This window comes from Schistocerca americana, chromosome 6 (genome assembly GCF_021461395.2).
Source record: "Schistocerca americana isolate TAMUIC-IGC-003095 chromosome 6, iqSchAmer2.1, whole genome shotgun sequence".
Lineage (NCBI taxonomy): Eukaryota > Metazoa > Arthropoda > Insecta > Orthoptera > Acrididae > Schistocerca > Schistocerca americana.
Window position 1 is genome coordinate 323,911,153 of NC_060124.1, and position 15,264 is coordinate 323,926,416.

General features: G+C 43.9%; 1 protein-coding gene across 1 annotated transcript in view; it reads right to left on the minus strand.

The window, feature by feature from the left end:
• LOC124620114 (inactive dipeptidyl peptidase 10-like) overlaps positions 1-15,264 on the minus strand; it is a 1,175,439-nt gene that overhangs the window by 879,109 nt on the left and 281,066 nt on the right. The gene's annotated exons all lie outside the window — the stretch shown is intronic.

Here is a 15,264-nt window from a genome sequence, read left to right on the forward strand (position 1 = left end):
TCTTTAATCGAGGACGTGTGGGAGGAGAAGTGACTCTTTCGACTCGTCAACCAACACTGTTAGAGAACTACGTGAAAAGGTCGAGCAGGTGCGGCATAAGGTGTTTCAGGACAGCATTCGCCATTAGAGTCAGCGGCTGTATTGTCGCCCGTGGAAGTACACCACGCGGTAATATGGATGTTTCAGCATCCGTAGATACCTAGTACGTCAGGACCATTTGCGCTATTGATCTGTAAATGTAATTATTTCCTGTACTCCACATGAACTGTTGCAACAAGAAATCTTGAGTGAACTCGAAACTCTAAAATAGTGTACTAATTTTTTTTTGGTAGTATATTTTCTAGGCAACCATCTTATCCTTTGCCTTGACAGATTTCACAAAACAGCGAAGTGGATGGTCGAGGGGGGGGGGGGGGGGGGGAGGCTTGAACCACCATTCTCTTGGCGGTAAACTGAGATCGTTTGATGTGCTAGCTTAAGAGTCTAGGGTTGAATGAAACTTCCTGCCAAATTAAAACTGCTTGCTGAACCGAAAGTCGAACTCGGGACTTCTGCTTTTCATGAGCAAGGGAATATTTTTATAAGACTTCATGAACTGCTTACGGCAAAAATTAATATATATTTTTGACTAAAAACGTTCCAAAACAGGACGAGAAGTGGAGAGCAGAGCTGTTACTATAGAATTATGGTGGCGAAAGTGTCTAACAATATCCATTGAGGTGTTTCTAATTTATGTCTCATTAAAATCTTAAAAATATTCTATTCGAATGTTTTAAATGAATTTTTCTCAGTTTGTATATTTGTTATTTCGAATACCAAACTTAGTGTTGGTATTTTTGCGGTATTCTTCAGTATCTTGGGCGAACCTATGGTTGTAGCGTTAACAAACGTGTATGTTCACCTCGAATAACTTATTAATATACTTATATCTCTACAGTTGTATGGAATGTGTCATTAAAATGTGAATCCTTTCGTATTAATGCTAAATGCCTTACAGCGGATCAATGTGACAACAAATCCACAGTAAATATAGGGTGCATCAAGAAGGACTTTACAACTTTGAAAAATCATTAAGATTTATTCTTGTAACCTGGAAAAATGGTTTTGGTATCATTTTATAGCAAAATACAGCAACTTTTTTTACCAGAAACCTAAACAGGTTGAACGTTTCTTCCATGGGTTTTGCGTCACACATCCAATCTGAAGTCGATTTCTTGCCAAGCAAGCTTCAGCGTGCCAGACGTAATTTGTTCTTTTACAAGATGGATTCTAGCTCTGAGATATGACAGAGAAGCAGATAAGGGTAGAAAAGCACGGTACCATTGATTGCCCAAAATAAAAAGTAAATAGGTGTCAGGTCAAGTAAACGTGCGGTCCATGCAGCTGCCCCCCATTCGCTTACATTGAAAGCGGAATTTTAGGAAATCGTGGACATCTTACCAAACAGTCAAAAGTTGATCTATTTTCCTTCAAGATGACAACCAAGACAATGTCTAAGTCGTAGGGAAGAGTTTGTACGATTTTTCAGAGCTGTAAAGTCGTTCCATCTGAAATTCCTTCCTCAAGTCAATATCTTTTGAAGAGATCATTTTAGCTCGAATTTTTAACTTTCTGGACTTTATACTGTTATGTCTGTATACAGTTCCAATAGTAAACTGCCCTTAAAATATTAGTACAAATGAGTTTATTATCTTAGATTAAATTTCACATGAATATACTACTAATGGGAATAAGCCATTTGTTAATAATTCAATTTTGAAATTTCGTGATATGAACTATGCAGTCATGTTGCACCAATATTCTTGACAATTTACCTCTCCCCTATTTCTGAAAAGGTACGATGTTTATTCATTAAGATAATCTAAAATGATAGCTCTACTTGAGAGCAACCCGAAATACTGTTAGTAATATTCTATTCAAAGTAATTGGGTTACAATCAACTAAAATATAATTTATATTATTTTTACTTCATATTCTTTGAAATTACTCATGGGGCTATCTAAACTTTTCCGAATTTTATATCAGAACTTATAGTGCAATTTGTGGCCCATTATTCGATAAATGTAACGAAAATTATCTAATGACTTTTAACTGTTATTTTGTAAATCTCAAATTCGATAATGTGTTCTATTGTTTTGGTTTGTACACAAGGAAGTGGCGCATGAGTCACGAGGTCAGTCTGTATTATTGTTTTTCGAAAGCTGTTTGTATGAGAGTCTTTCGGAGGGTGCCAGACGGCCAGTGTATATTCCACCTACGTACTTGGTAATCAGTCACAATATATGACAAGAAAAGTATTAGACTGTGGGTTTTACTTAGAAATTTGTAACACAGCCACGCAAGACCTAGGACTTTCTGAAGTAACAATCCCATGGAATATCAAAGTTGAGTATCTGATCACATGGAGCAGCTAGGTTATTGCGTGAACTCTCATTAACTGTGACTGAAGTGTTCTAGTTTTACTCGTCTTTCTGCTTATGAGTAGTGGAGGCCCAAATTATTGAGTTGCTCCGATGGTATGATTGAGAATTCAATGTTACCACTTTCCAAATATAGTCAGAACTTGAGATTCTGTATAATTTCTCACTCAGCGTCAGTGGTAATTGAATTGTTTCCCTCGTCTCACTATTAAGGGTGGCATTTTAACATCCGCATCCAATGATGCCTAACAGGTGAGCGTGACACGGAGGTCGGTCGGTACCGTTGGGACTCTGTGTCCTGTTCAAAAAAATGATCAAATGTGTGTGAAATCTTATGGGACTTAACTGCTAAGGTCATCAGTCCCTAAGCTTACACACTACTTAAGCTAAATTATCCTAACGACAAACACCACACACCCATGCCCGAGGGAGGACTCGAACCTCTGCCAGGACCAGCCGTACTGTCCATGAATGCAGCGCCTTAGATCGCTCGGCTGTGTCCTGTTCGGACGGAAAACGGAGTAAACTCCTTCCTGGTATATATATGGCAAAAATTTTAAACATGTAATTGTAATAGTATTTCTAATAGTCCCTGAGATAGTTTGGTCAAAAACATGTGAAATTTATCACTGCCAGGAAAGGAACTCATTTGTTAGCTTCATTTTTTTACCCCCACACCCTCATTAAGTACTAGGATAAATTAATACGTAAAAGAAGATAATCTACTGCTTCCGCAAGGAGAGATTGCAGCGAGTAGTGGAAAAATGAGACGTCATTTGCGAGCCCCCCGTTGGCCATCGCTCAGAGCGCTTTTTGCTGGACCACTACCTGTCCCTCCCGCTATTGTCTCGGCTCAGACGATTTCTCTCTGGCCAGCGCCGCGCCAGCAGAACGGCACAGCAGAGAGAGAGACACACACAGACGTATAAATCGGACGACGCCCCCACAGCTGGTCTCTAATTGTTGGTCTGCCGCGAGCATTAATCACGCGGCTCGCTGCTCCGGCCGCTATTGTGGTCGGCTGCCGTTTGCTCCGCTGGCCGGAACGATACCGCCGGACGCGAAAGGTTGTTTTAATGTCCGCACGCGCCCGCCGCGGCCATTTTTCATCGCGCTGCCCGCCGCCGCCAGAGACGCGTCCGCGTTGCAAAAGCGAGAAGGAAAGGATCGATTGATCGATCGACCCAGAGAGCCGACAGGCGGGTGTCGGCGGCAACAAGCAGAAGCCGCCAACGTCGTGTGCGGCCACGTTGCGAAGGCGTACTTTGCAGCTACGGAGGACGTCCTAGCGTGGCAAGCTGCCAAACTGCCCCCTTACTTTCCTTCCGCGTCGTCTGCGAGTTTTTTTATACATGCCCTGGAACTAAACGATACAGGGCATCATTTCTGCACGAAGATTCGTAGCCCGTGGTGGGCTGAGCTTATGGATACCGGACGTCATTTCCAACTCGCGACATAATGGTGATGCCATATTTGTCAATTTATTTGTTTATTTACACGTCAAGTTTCATAGGGCCCAACTGAGGAGCAAATCTTCAAGGTCATGGAACGTGTCAGCACATGAAATTAGAACATAAAAGTAATAACAGATAAAAATAAATGTTCATGAACCTGAAAAATGTCAGTCCATTAAGTTTAAGTAAATGCTATCAACAATACAATAAGAATCAGCTTAATTTTTCGAGGAACTCCTCGACAGAATAGAAGGAGTGACCCATGAGGAAGCTCTTCAGTTTCGATTTATAAAGCGCGTGGATTACTGCTAAGATTTTTGAATTCGAGTGGCAGCTTACTGAAAATGGATGCAGCTGTATACTGCACACCTTTTTGCACAAGAGTTAAGGAAGTCCGATCCAAATGCAGGTTTGATTTCTGCCGAGTATTAACCGAGTGAAAGCTGCTTATTCTTGGGAATAAACTAATATTGGTAACAAGGAACGACAATAATGAATATACGTATTGAGAGGCCATCGTCAAAATACCCAGACTCGTGAACAGAGGTCGACAAGAGGTTCGTGTCTTCACACCACTTATTGCCCGAACCGCTCGTTTCTGTGCCAAATATATCTTTGTAGAATGGGAAGAGTTGCCCCAAAATATAATACCATACGATATAAGCGAGTGAAAATAAGCAAAGCAGACTAATTTTCGTGTCGAAGTATCACTCACTTCTGGTACCGTTAGAATAGTAAAAATGGCAGTATTAAGTCTGAAGAAGATCCTGAACGTGGGTTTTCCACGACAGCTTACTATCTGTCTGAACATCTAGAAATTAGAACTCTTCAGTTTCACTAATCAAATGCCCGTTCTGTGAAATTAAAACGTCAGGTTTTGTTGAATTGTGTGTTAGAAACTGTAAAAACTGAGTCTTACTGTGATTTAACATTAGTTTATTTTCTACAAGCCATGAACTAAGGGCATGTACTGCATTATTTGGAACCGAGCCAATGTTGCACACAACATTCTTTACTACCAAGCTAGTGTCATCAGCAAACAGAAATATTTTAGAGTTATCCGTAATACTAGAGGCCATACCATTTATATAAATAGGGAACAGGAGTGAAACTTCCTGGAAGATTAAAACTGTGTGCCCGACCGAGACTCGAACTCGGGACCTTTGCTGGCAGAAGTAAAGCTGTGAGTACCGGGCGTGAGTCGTGCTTCGATAGTTCAGTTGGTAGAGCACTTGCCCGCGGAAGGCAAAGTTCTCGATTTCGAGTCTCGGTCGGCCACACAGTTTCAATCTGCCAGGAAGTTTCATATCAGCGCACACTCCGCTGCAGAGTGAAAATCTCATTCAAGGAACAGGAGTGGCCCCAACACTGATCCCTGGGGCAGCCCCCACTTGACAGTACCCGACTCTTCCCACATCACAGCCGTTATCAACATTGTGAATAATGACCTTTTTGCTGCCTTCATTTTCCTTCTGTATTGTAGGTAATAGTGTTGCAACGCACAAGGGCTGGGTGGGACGGGGTAGGGGGGGGGGGGGGGGGAGGGTAGCAAACTTACCGTGGGGGCTTGGAGTTATCGTGTTACAAGACGAAGTTTGTCTTCTGCTGTGGCTTCATTAAAAATAGCGGCTTTCAGCCGAGTCAGTGACATCTTGTTCTTTTATATTTAAATTTAAAGGGGAGGGGGTATAAAGGAAAGGAAAATGGAGGGATTACTGCAGGACCAGGATTCAAACCTAGGATTCCTACTTACTAGGTAGCTACCCCAACCACTACGCCACCCGGGCCATAGGTTATCGCAACTGCGCGGAGTATCTCGGCGCGCCTCACTACCGATCCACATCCTCACCGAGCGCCGCCTATTCGAGTCCCTGTCCATTTTCTCCATGCCCTCTACTCTGAGATTTCTGCAGGAGGTCGCACGTATTTGTGCATCCGCACTGAAGAAGATAGAGCCATTGTCCACCTAGGCCAATCAGTTATACGAATACGTGGTGCCTGTTCTTTCGGACGTTTTCAAAAGAACAGAGACAATGCATCCATATAACTGATTCGCCTAGAGGGACAGTGGATCCATCTTCTTCAGTACAAACGCACAAGTACATCAGACCTCCATCGTGAATCTAGAGTAGCGATCATGGGGGAAATGGACGGTGACTGGGGGTAATTGACGTTCGGTGGGAATGTGGCACGCCGAGATAGTCCGCGCAGTTGCGATAACATGTGTCCCGGGTGGTGCAGTGGTTGGCGTACCTACCTAGCAAGACGGTGATCCCAGGTTCAAATCCTAGTCCAGCTCACATTTTCACTTGTCGCCGCTGATTGCGCATAATGTTCTGATGCTTCCAGAATGAGATTTTCACTCTGCAGCGGAGTGTGCGCTGATATGAAACTTCTAGGCAGATTAAAACTGTGTGCCGGACCGAGACTCGAACTCGGGACCTTTGCCTTTCGCAGGCAAGTGCTCTACCGACGGAGCTACACAGTTTTAATCCGCCATAAAGTTTCATACCAGCGCATACTCCGTTGCGGAGTGAAAATCTCATTCTGGAAACATCCCCCAGGCTCTGGGTAAGTCATGTCTCCGCAATATCCTTTCTTGCAGGAGTGCTAGTTCCGCAAGATTCGCAGGAGAGCTTCTGTGAAGTCTGGAAGTATGAGACGAGGTACTGGCAGATCTGAAGCTGTGAAGGCGGGTCGTGAGTCGTGCTTGGGTAGCTGAGTCAATACAGCACTTGCTCGCACCCCTAAGGCAAAGTCCTGAGCTCGAGTCTCGGTCTGGCACACAGTTTTAATCTGCCAGGAAGTTTCAGATATTCTGATGTAGTTGACATCAGCAAATCCCTTTCTTTTCCTTTCTCCCTCTCCCCCCTCCACCTTCAGTTTACACATAAAATGTATCACAGTGGTGTATGTTCTTTCGAAAGTATCCATAGAATAGACAATATGCGTTCATATAAATAACGAACTGACAGTTGCCTTAAACTCCAAGACATACGAGGGCCTGTTCCAGAAGACTGTGCACATGACTGTTTTGCAGATTGCCGAGTCTTGAACGCTTTCTTTGTTAGAGGATTTGCATGTTGCCACACCATGGACTGTCTTTTGGATTCTGGTTAGCTGTAAGAACACTACGTCTCATCTGCGGTGACGACAGCATTCAGAAAACTTCAGTCTCATACTACTCATGCAAGTCCCGATAAATTTCCAATCTACGATTTTTCTGGTTTTGTGTAAGCATCAACGAGGCCCACCTCGCAAAACCTTTTCCATAACAGAGGCTGCGTAACAACTTGTTTACGGTATTACATGTATCATTCATCACCAGCTGATCATCAAAGGTGAGATGATAGATAAGCTGTTCGTCCTGAAGGATAGTCGCTGAACAGGGTCGACCAGGACGTGTCTTTAAGCGCACATCCTTTCCGCTACTTCTGAAATGCAGCGCCCAACGCCGTGTCTCGCTAACATGTATTGCATCATCTCCATACACTTCAGCAGCAGTCGATCGGTTTCAATTGACATAATTTGTTCAGCAGCAAGGAATCTGACGCATTCCTCTTTTATAGACACCTCGGTGTGAGATGCCACTCTGTACCGCTTCCCCGATGCTGCTGTCTGCCGAAGAACAACAAAAGCAACAGGACATTAGCAAAAAGGCCAAAATTTCGTACAGCACCGACAAACAATCTAGCAACTCCTCGCCCGCACGTATTTTTACATTGTGCCTGTTCCCAAAGTGGACTGCATTCCTTTTGGATGTAATGTTTATCTTATTCAGTACACTCTGTTATATGAACACGTTAGCTGCTTGTCATCCTCAGAATAATTGCTTGTGTCAAGAGCGCCCATCGACAAGTAGTTTCCGACGAGTTCAGCATGCTTTGTAAAACAGCACTAAAATGTTGTAAGTCTCGGATTCGGCTTCAAAAGCTGCCACGGAAATTGTATGAGAAGGGGAATGTCGAAGAAAATAGTATGATGTAAATTCTTCAACAATATACATCCGAAAATCTGATGTACAATGAAACTAAAACTAGAAAATCCACTTTTGGAACTGCAGATATTAAGTGGAAAGTGATAAAGGAGAGGAGGAAAATGAGAATAGGAAAACCAGTTCAGCCAGTACCTTAGTGGAAAAGAGAAAGAAGGGAAGGATTAGTTGCATGGGATTTGATTATTCAAGCCTGACAAATTCGAAGTGTTCTTCCTCTTAACTAAGACTTATTGTCCCAATAAGTTTTATAATTCTTAGAATACTACTACATTCATTTTCTTTTTCGTTTCAATAAAACATTTGCAAGTCACGAAAGAATTTAGCTGCCAGTGGGCGTTAATTTATAATATGGGGCATGATGAAAATTTGTGCCGGACCGTAAACAGAGCTCAGGTCTCTTGCTTACTAGGCAGAAGCACTCACCACTACGCCATATATAATTAAGGCGATGACGGCCAATGATCCCCTCAGTGAAGCTGCACACCAAGCGCAAACTCATACGACTTCTGCGAGATGGCGATTAGGCTAATGACCAGAGGCACTATATAAGTAGTGTGTAGTACAAGTTGAGAATTTAGGTCTAATGGGAAGCGTGGAAGGGTAGTCTGTGCAGTTGAGGTGACCATTGTGTCTGGATGGCGTAGTGCTTAGTAAGCAGAAAACCTAAGTTCGAATCCTAGTCTGGCACAAATTTTCAATTTACCCCATTGATATGAATTAATATGCACTGGTAGTTAACGTCCTTAATTCTTTTGTGTCTTGATTTGTAGTAGCTGCAGGATCAAAATGGTGTCTGTCCTTTCGGATATGTCTGAAAGAACAGGCACAACATTTATAACTTTTGCAATTTTTAAAATTTGTAATGTTTCTTAATAACACCTTACCTTAATAAATAAGAGTAAAGAGATTATCAAGAATATTATGCAATTTACAGTGCAATGAAAAGTTTTGATTATGTTACTTTGCGTTCTGCCTTACGGCAGGTCTTATCATGGGGAAGCCTCGTCTGAGAGGTCCACCGCGTGAGCGTCTATGGAAGAGCTTCCAGTGGTGGTTTCCCGTTGTCTTCCACTGATGATGATGAAATGATGATGAGGGCCGCGCGGGATTAGCCGAGCGGTCTAGGGCGCTGCAGTCATGGACTGAGTGGCTAGTCGCGGCGGAGGTTCGAGTCCTCCCTCGGGCATGGGTGTGTGTGTTTGTCCTTAGGATAATTTAGGTTCAAATGGCTCTGAGGACTATGGGACTTAACATCCTAGATCGTCAGTCCCCTAGAACTTAGAACTACGTAAACCTAACTAACCTAGGGACATCACACACATCCATGCCCGAGGCAGGATTCGAACCTGCGACCGTAGCAGTCCCGCAGTTCCAGACTGCAGCGCCTAGAACAGCTCGGCCACCGCGGCCGGCGGATAATTTAGGTTAAGTAGTGTGTAAGCTTAGGTACTGATGACCTTAGCAGTTAAGTCCCATAAGATTTCACACACATTTGAACATTTTTTTTTTTTGGTAAAGAGGACAATACAAGACCCAGTCCCTGAGCAGAGAATATCTGTGACCCAGCCGGGAATCGAACCCGGGCCCCTTGGCGTGACAGACCGCTGAGCTGACCACTCAGCTATCGGGGCGGACTTATTACGTTAGTTAACTGAAATAAAGTAATATTTAATTTTTACCCATGTGTTGTCATGTCTTGTTAACAGCCTGATATTTTTCCATGACACACTGCTCGCAGAGATGTACATACATAAAAATGATTCAGGAGTTTGTTGCTTTTAGGGATGTCAATCAATATATGAATAATTTTTTATTGTATAAAATTGGCTTGTGGTCTCTAGAAGATAATCTGACTCTAACACTCAAAGTCAACAAAAAACAATAGGAGTCATTTGTTTCGTAATTTCGTAATGACTCTCATAGATATTACGAAAGACACTAACTTCTGCCTCAGTCCTTGAAATGCATCTTCGCTAGTTTTCGCTGTCGTTGCGCCATCCAGTACTCAAAAGCTGTTGAGGTGTGCATTACTTGAGGAGCGGGCCGCGAGGTGACTTGTGAAACACCCCGCCGCTGTGTGTGTGTGTGTGTGTGGGGGGGGGGGGGGGGGGGGGGCGCTGAGGCTCTCACGGTGCCATTAGAAGCTCCTCGCCGGCACTCTGCCAAGGCCGCGGCCCCACACGAGACAAGGCGCGCCTCCCCTCTGTGCACGCCACACTGCAGGAGCCGCCTGCGAGCACTCGCTAGGCAGCGCCGCAACACGTCATCTGCATCACAATATGCCCCCGTCTTCCACCAACTCTCCTATGCCTACGGCTAAGGGAACATACTAACACTATCATTGCCTGGTACTGCCTCTTTGCACAGGGATTTCGCTGAACAAATTAGTTGAGTTAGTTTCGTTTCGTTGTGTTCCCCGGCCTCGTGAATACTTGTAAAGCGAAGAACCATCTTTTCCTCTGCCTAAACTGCTATAGTCTTGGGTAAGCATGTCTACTAATTTGTTACAAGTAGCTAGTTCCGGGTTTCTGGCACTTTTCAAGTGGTACGGCCCCAGTTTTCTTCTCAAACCACAACAATGAGTGATATATAGGTCAATATTATGACCTATTAGTATTATATTATATTAGTAGACCACTCCCCACAGCTTCATCTATGTATGTTCTTGACAGGTATATAGAACACACGTGCGTCACCCCTCTCTGTATCTGCCTCTTTCTCTATCTGTCTAGCCATCTTATCCTCCCATCACTATTTCCTCCTCCCCACTCTCTCTGTTTCTTCATCGTCTCCTCCCATCCCTCTCCAACCATTTCCTCCAACCATTTGACCATATCTTCCTTGCCTCAAATAGCTCTGAGCACTGTGGGACTTAACATCTGATGTCATCAGACCCCTACAACTTAGAACTACTTAAACCTAACTAATCTAAGGACATCACACACATCCATGCCCGAAGCAGGATTCTAACCTGTGACCGTAGCTGTCGCGCGGTTCCGGACTGAAGCGCCTAGAACCACTCGACCACCGCGGCCGGCTCCTTGCTTCACCCTCTGATATATCATGATCCCCTCCTCTTTTTTTTTATCTGTACGCTACCTTCCTATCCCTTCCACCTGGCTCATACTTTTCCTCTCCCCCCCCCTCTCTTTGTCCATCTCTTCCCCTCCCCCATTCTGTCCATCCCCTCCTCTATAGTCTCAACCTGTCCCTAGCCATGATCATCAGCACATGTAGCCCCCAGAATACAGTTCAATGAAGTAGCCCTACACTTTTCCCACAATGCATCTGTTGTACAGGGCAAGCTACCTATCAGGGGACTGAAAATCATTTATTTGGTTCTGATGCACATGACAGTATGCAAAGCATGTCCATAGAACACAACATGCTTGTCATGCACCGTAGCCTAATTGTAGGGGCTCATAAAGCCATTTCTCGCTATAAGCCAGGTGTTTAAAAAACACGTTTTTGGCGGTATCTCCGCTCCTATTGGAGACAAGAATTGTAAACAGCACTGTGCTACTACACTCGAGGCCTGTTGTTCCTGTGTCTAATTTGGCTGAAATCGGTCTAGGGATTTGGGAGGAGATACACCCATACACTCTGTTTATGACATATTATCAATTAATAAAGTAATAACACAATCAGTTGCTGAAATTTATTTATTTTTAGACTGACATTATGTTGACGTTAGTCTTTTCGATGTCCATAGCTGTTTTTGTTCTGGCGGAACCACAAGCGCCAGAACGAAGATGAAGAATGCAAGAGAAGAGAAGGCAGTGAAACGACGTCGGCCAATGGTGAGCTGATTAGGACCGCACCACCTCAGGAGCGGCCTCTACAAGAGGAGAATATAAGCGCCGCTCCTGCCAACCTCTGCCGCTCAGTATTTGGGCAGTATACGGACAGGCCTAGCAGGGAACGCTACGATAGCAGTTATTAGTGATCCACAAATTGTGTGTCAAATTTGCATAACATTGTATATAGCGAAGGACTCCGATTTATGTTGCATGTCGCCTACCGCTTGCGACACCGTTGTAGTATTCTCAATATTCTTATTTGTAATAAAAACTATTAATGTTATTTTGACCGAGTTGTTGTGTAGCATTATGAGATTGCAGCATCCTTTAGGCACGCTGTACGAGACGAGTGGGCAAGACTCCACAGTTTTAATCCTAGTAGTTCTGATGGATATTTTATTTACATTGCCTGTATTTGACTTGGCCACCTCAGCTTGTGATGGATGTAACACGTTTTACGTGATGTAATCCAAGTAATTCGTTTTTCTGAAGAACGGTATCGAAACATGGCTCAGATCTATAAATACACTCCGGCAACTGACTGGCTGTCTTATTTCATGAACTGGAACCTTACTCGCAGTTGCTGGTAACAGTCATGTTGCAGGATGTGACCCTGGACTATATTAGCCTCATAAGATTTCTGGACACCGGAAATCTGCTCTGTAGGAGTCAGCACGGGTTCCGAAAACAACGAATTTGTGAAAACCGAGCGCTCTCTATTCGTTCAAGAGATCCAGAAAGCACTACACGATGGTTATAATTGAACGTTCGCTACTTGAGGCGGCTTCATGAAAAATGAGTGATCGTAGAACAATGAAGCTTCGTGGCAAAGTTTGTAGGGAGTTGTCGATGAGAAATAACGAATAAACGATTGAAAGAAACACATTATAATTCTCACATGAAAGGGTAACATTTGTTAATTGTGAACCATGTGCCGGCCGAAGTGGCTGTGCGGTTAAAGGCGCTGCAGTCTGGAGCCGCAAGACCGCTACGGCCGCAGGTTCGGATCCTGCCTCGGGCATGGATGTTTGTGATGTCCTTAGGTTAGTTAGGTTTAACTAGTTCTAAGTTCTAGGGGACTAATGATCTCAGCAGTTGAGTCCCATAGTGCTCAGAGCCATTTGAACGATATTGTGAACCATGTTTACATTCCAGGTTACAAAAGTCAGGCGGCAAAAGTTGGTGATTAATATGAAGTTTGTACATACACTATTCCACAGTTGTTCGCAGCACTTTTCGAACGATGGAGCATGTAAGATTCAGCTGTCGCGAGACAGTTCCCGCACTGCTTAAGATCGCACACTGCGTCCAGCATTCTCAGCCATGACAACGGTGGCTTCGTGAACAATGTGTGGCGCAATTGCACGTCGGACTCTTCCAGGAGCAATTCCCAAACCGCCAGTTAATTCGAACTTCCGAATCATGTTCGTCAACCACGGTGCGGTAAGAGGATACCGGACCCCTCCGTATTCTTTCAATATGTCGATATTCGCCAACGTCAGCAGCACTTTTGTTGTTGTTTTGACAAAACAATTTTACAAGTAAGGTCCTGATCACTTTGTCCAGCCCCAAGCTGATAGTCTGCAGCTGTAATACACACTAATATTTGTCTTTCAATCGCCGGCCGAAGTGGCCGCGCGGTTGTGGCGCTGCAGTCTGGAACCGCGAGACCGCTACGGTCGCAGGTTCGAATCCTGCCTCGGGCATGGATGTGTGTGTTGTCCTTAGGTTAGTTAGGTTTAACTAGTTCTAAGTTCTAGGGGACTAATGACCTCAGCAGTCCCATAGTGCTCAGAGCCATTTTGTCTTTCAATCCCACGTCGCCTTACCACTAATGGCAAGTCGCGACGCTAACACTCCGAACAACCCAAATCTCGCAGCGCACACTATGAACACGACCCTTTTAAAGCTGGGTACCCATACAGTAAACAGTATTCCGTCTACACTGGCTCAAGACCGAAACTTTAATTATAAACGTCCTGTTTACAGCCGTCCAGGCAGATGACGCGTTCCTTGACTTCCGGAGGTCGTTCAGCACCGTTCCACACTGCCACAACAATCAAATTACGAGCATACGGAATATCAGACCAATGTGTAACTGAACTGAAGAGTTTTAGCTGACAGAAGTCTTCAGACACTCCAAGAATGTGTTATAGGGCCGTTACGTTTCACAATATACACAAATTACCGAGTAGATAACGCTGCAAGTTCTACGAGGCTTTTCGTGGATGATGCCGTTGCACACAGAGAAGCCGCAATACTAGAAAAATTGTAGCGAATTTGAGGGAGAACTCCAAATGATTTACGATTGTTGCAGGAACTGGCATTTGACCCTCAAAATAAGCACGTGACATATTGCGAGTGCACAGACAGAAACAAATCACTGGAACCAGTTACTATTACAATATATCTATGATAATACGAGGGTACTCCCAAAAGTAAGGTCTCCTATTTTTTTATAAGTACATAGACCTCTTTATTTCTGCAATGGTTTACATCAGTTTACAGCTTGAACATTTAGCTGTTTTTCGACATAATCACCGTTTCTGTCGACGCATTTTTGTAGACGCTGTGGCAGTTTTTGTATGCCCATGTCATACCAGCTCGCCGCCATGCTGTTCAGAAAGTTATGAACCTCTTCTTTCACCTCATAGTCAGAGCTGAATCGCTGGGACCACAGTTAACACTGACAGGTACTATGAGACTCTGAAAAAAACTGAAACGGTCAATTCAGAACCGGAGAAGAGGAATGTTGAGCAAGGACGTACACATTCTCCATGACAACGCTCACCTACACATCGCTCGGCAAACCGTTGCTCTCCTGAAACGGTTTCAGTGGAACATAATCAGCCACCCATCCTATAGTCCTGACTTGGCGCCCAGTGATTATCACCTGTTCCCTAGGTTAAAAGAACATTTGGCCGGAAGGCAATTCAGCTCCGACGACGAGGTGAAAGAAGAGGTTCATAAGTTTCTGAACAGCATGGTGACGAGATGGTATGACATGGGCATACAAAAACTGTCACAGTGCCTACAAAAATGCATCGACAGAAATGGTGATTATGTCGAAAAATAGCTACATGTTCAAGCTGTAAACTGATGTAAACCACTGTAGAAATAAACAGGTCTATGTACGTATAAAAAATAGGAGACCTTACTTTTGGGATTACCCTCGTAGCCATCTGAAGTGGAACGACTAAATAAAATTAATCGCGGATAGAGCAGATGCCAGTCAGATTCAGTGGAAAACACCTCAGGAAATGTGATCCTACAGAACACTCGCTGGACCAATACTTGAATACTGCTCGCCAATACGGGATCCATTTCAGAAGGAATTGACGAAGGAAACGAAGTCCATTAAAAAAAAAAGCACGATTCGTTCAGGTTTATTTACTAAGAGCGAAAACTTCAAGGAGATATTCAGTCTACTCTAGTAGTAGACGTTATAAGAGAGGCGTTCTGCATCACGAGACCATACGTTGCTAAAACAACGATCTAGTTTATTTCTTCCTCCAACGTGTATCTCTTGAAAACACCATCAAGATAAAATTAGAAAGAGTCGCCCTACATGGAGGCTTACCGGCACTCATTCT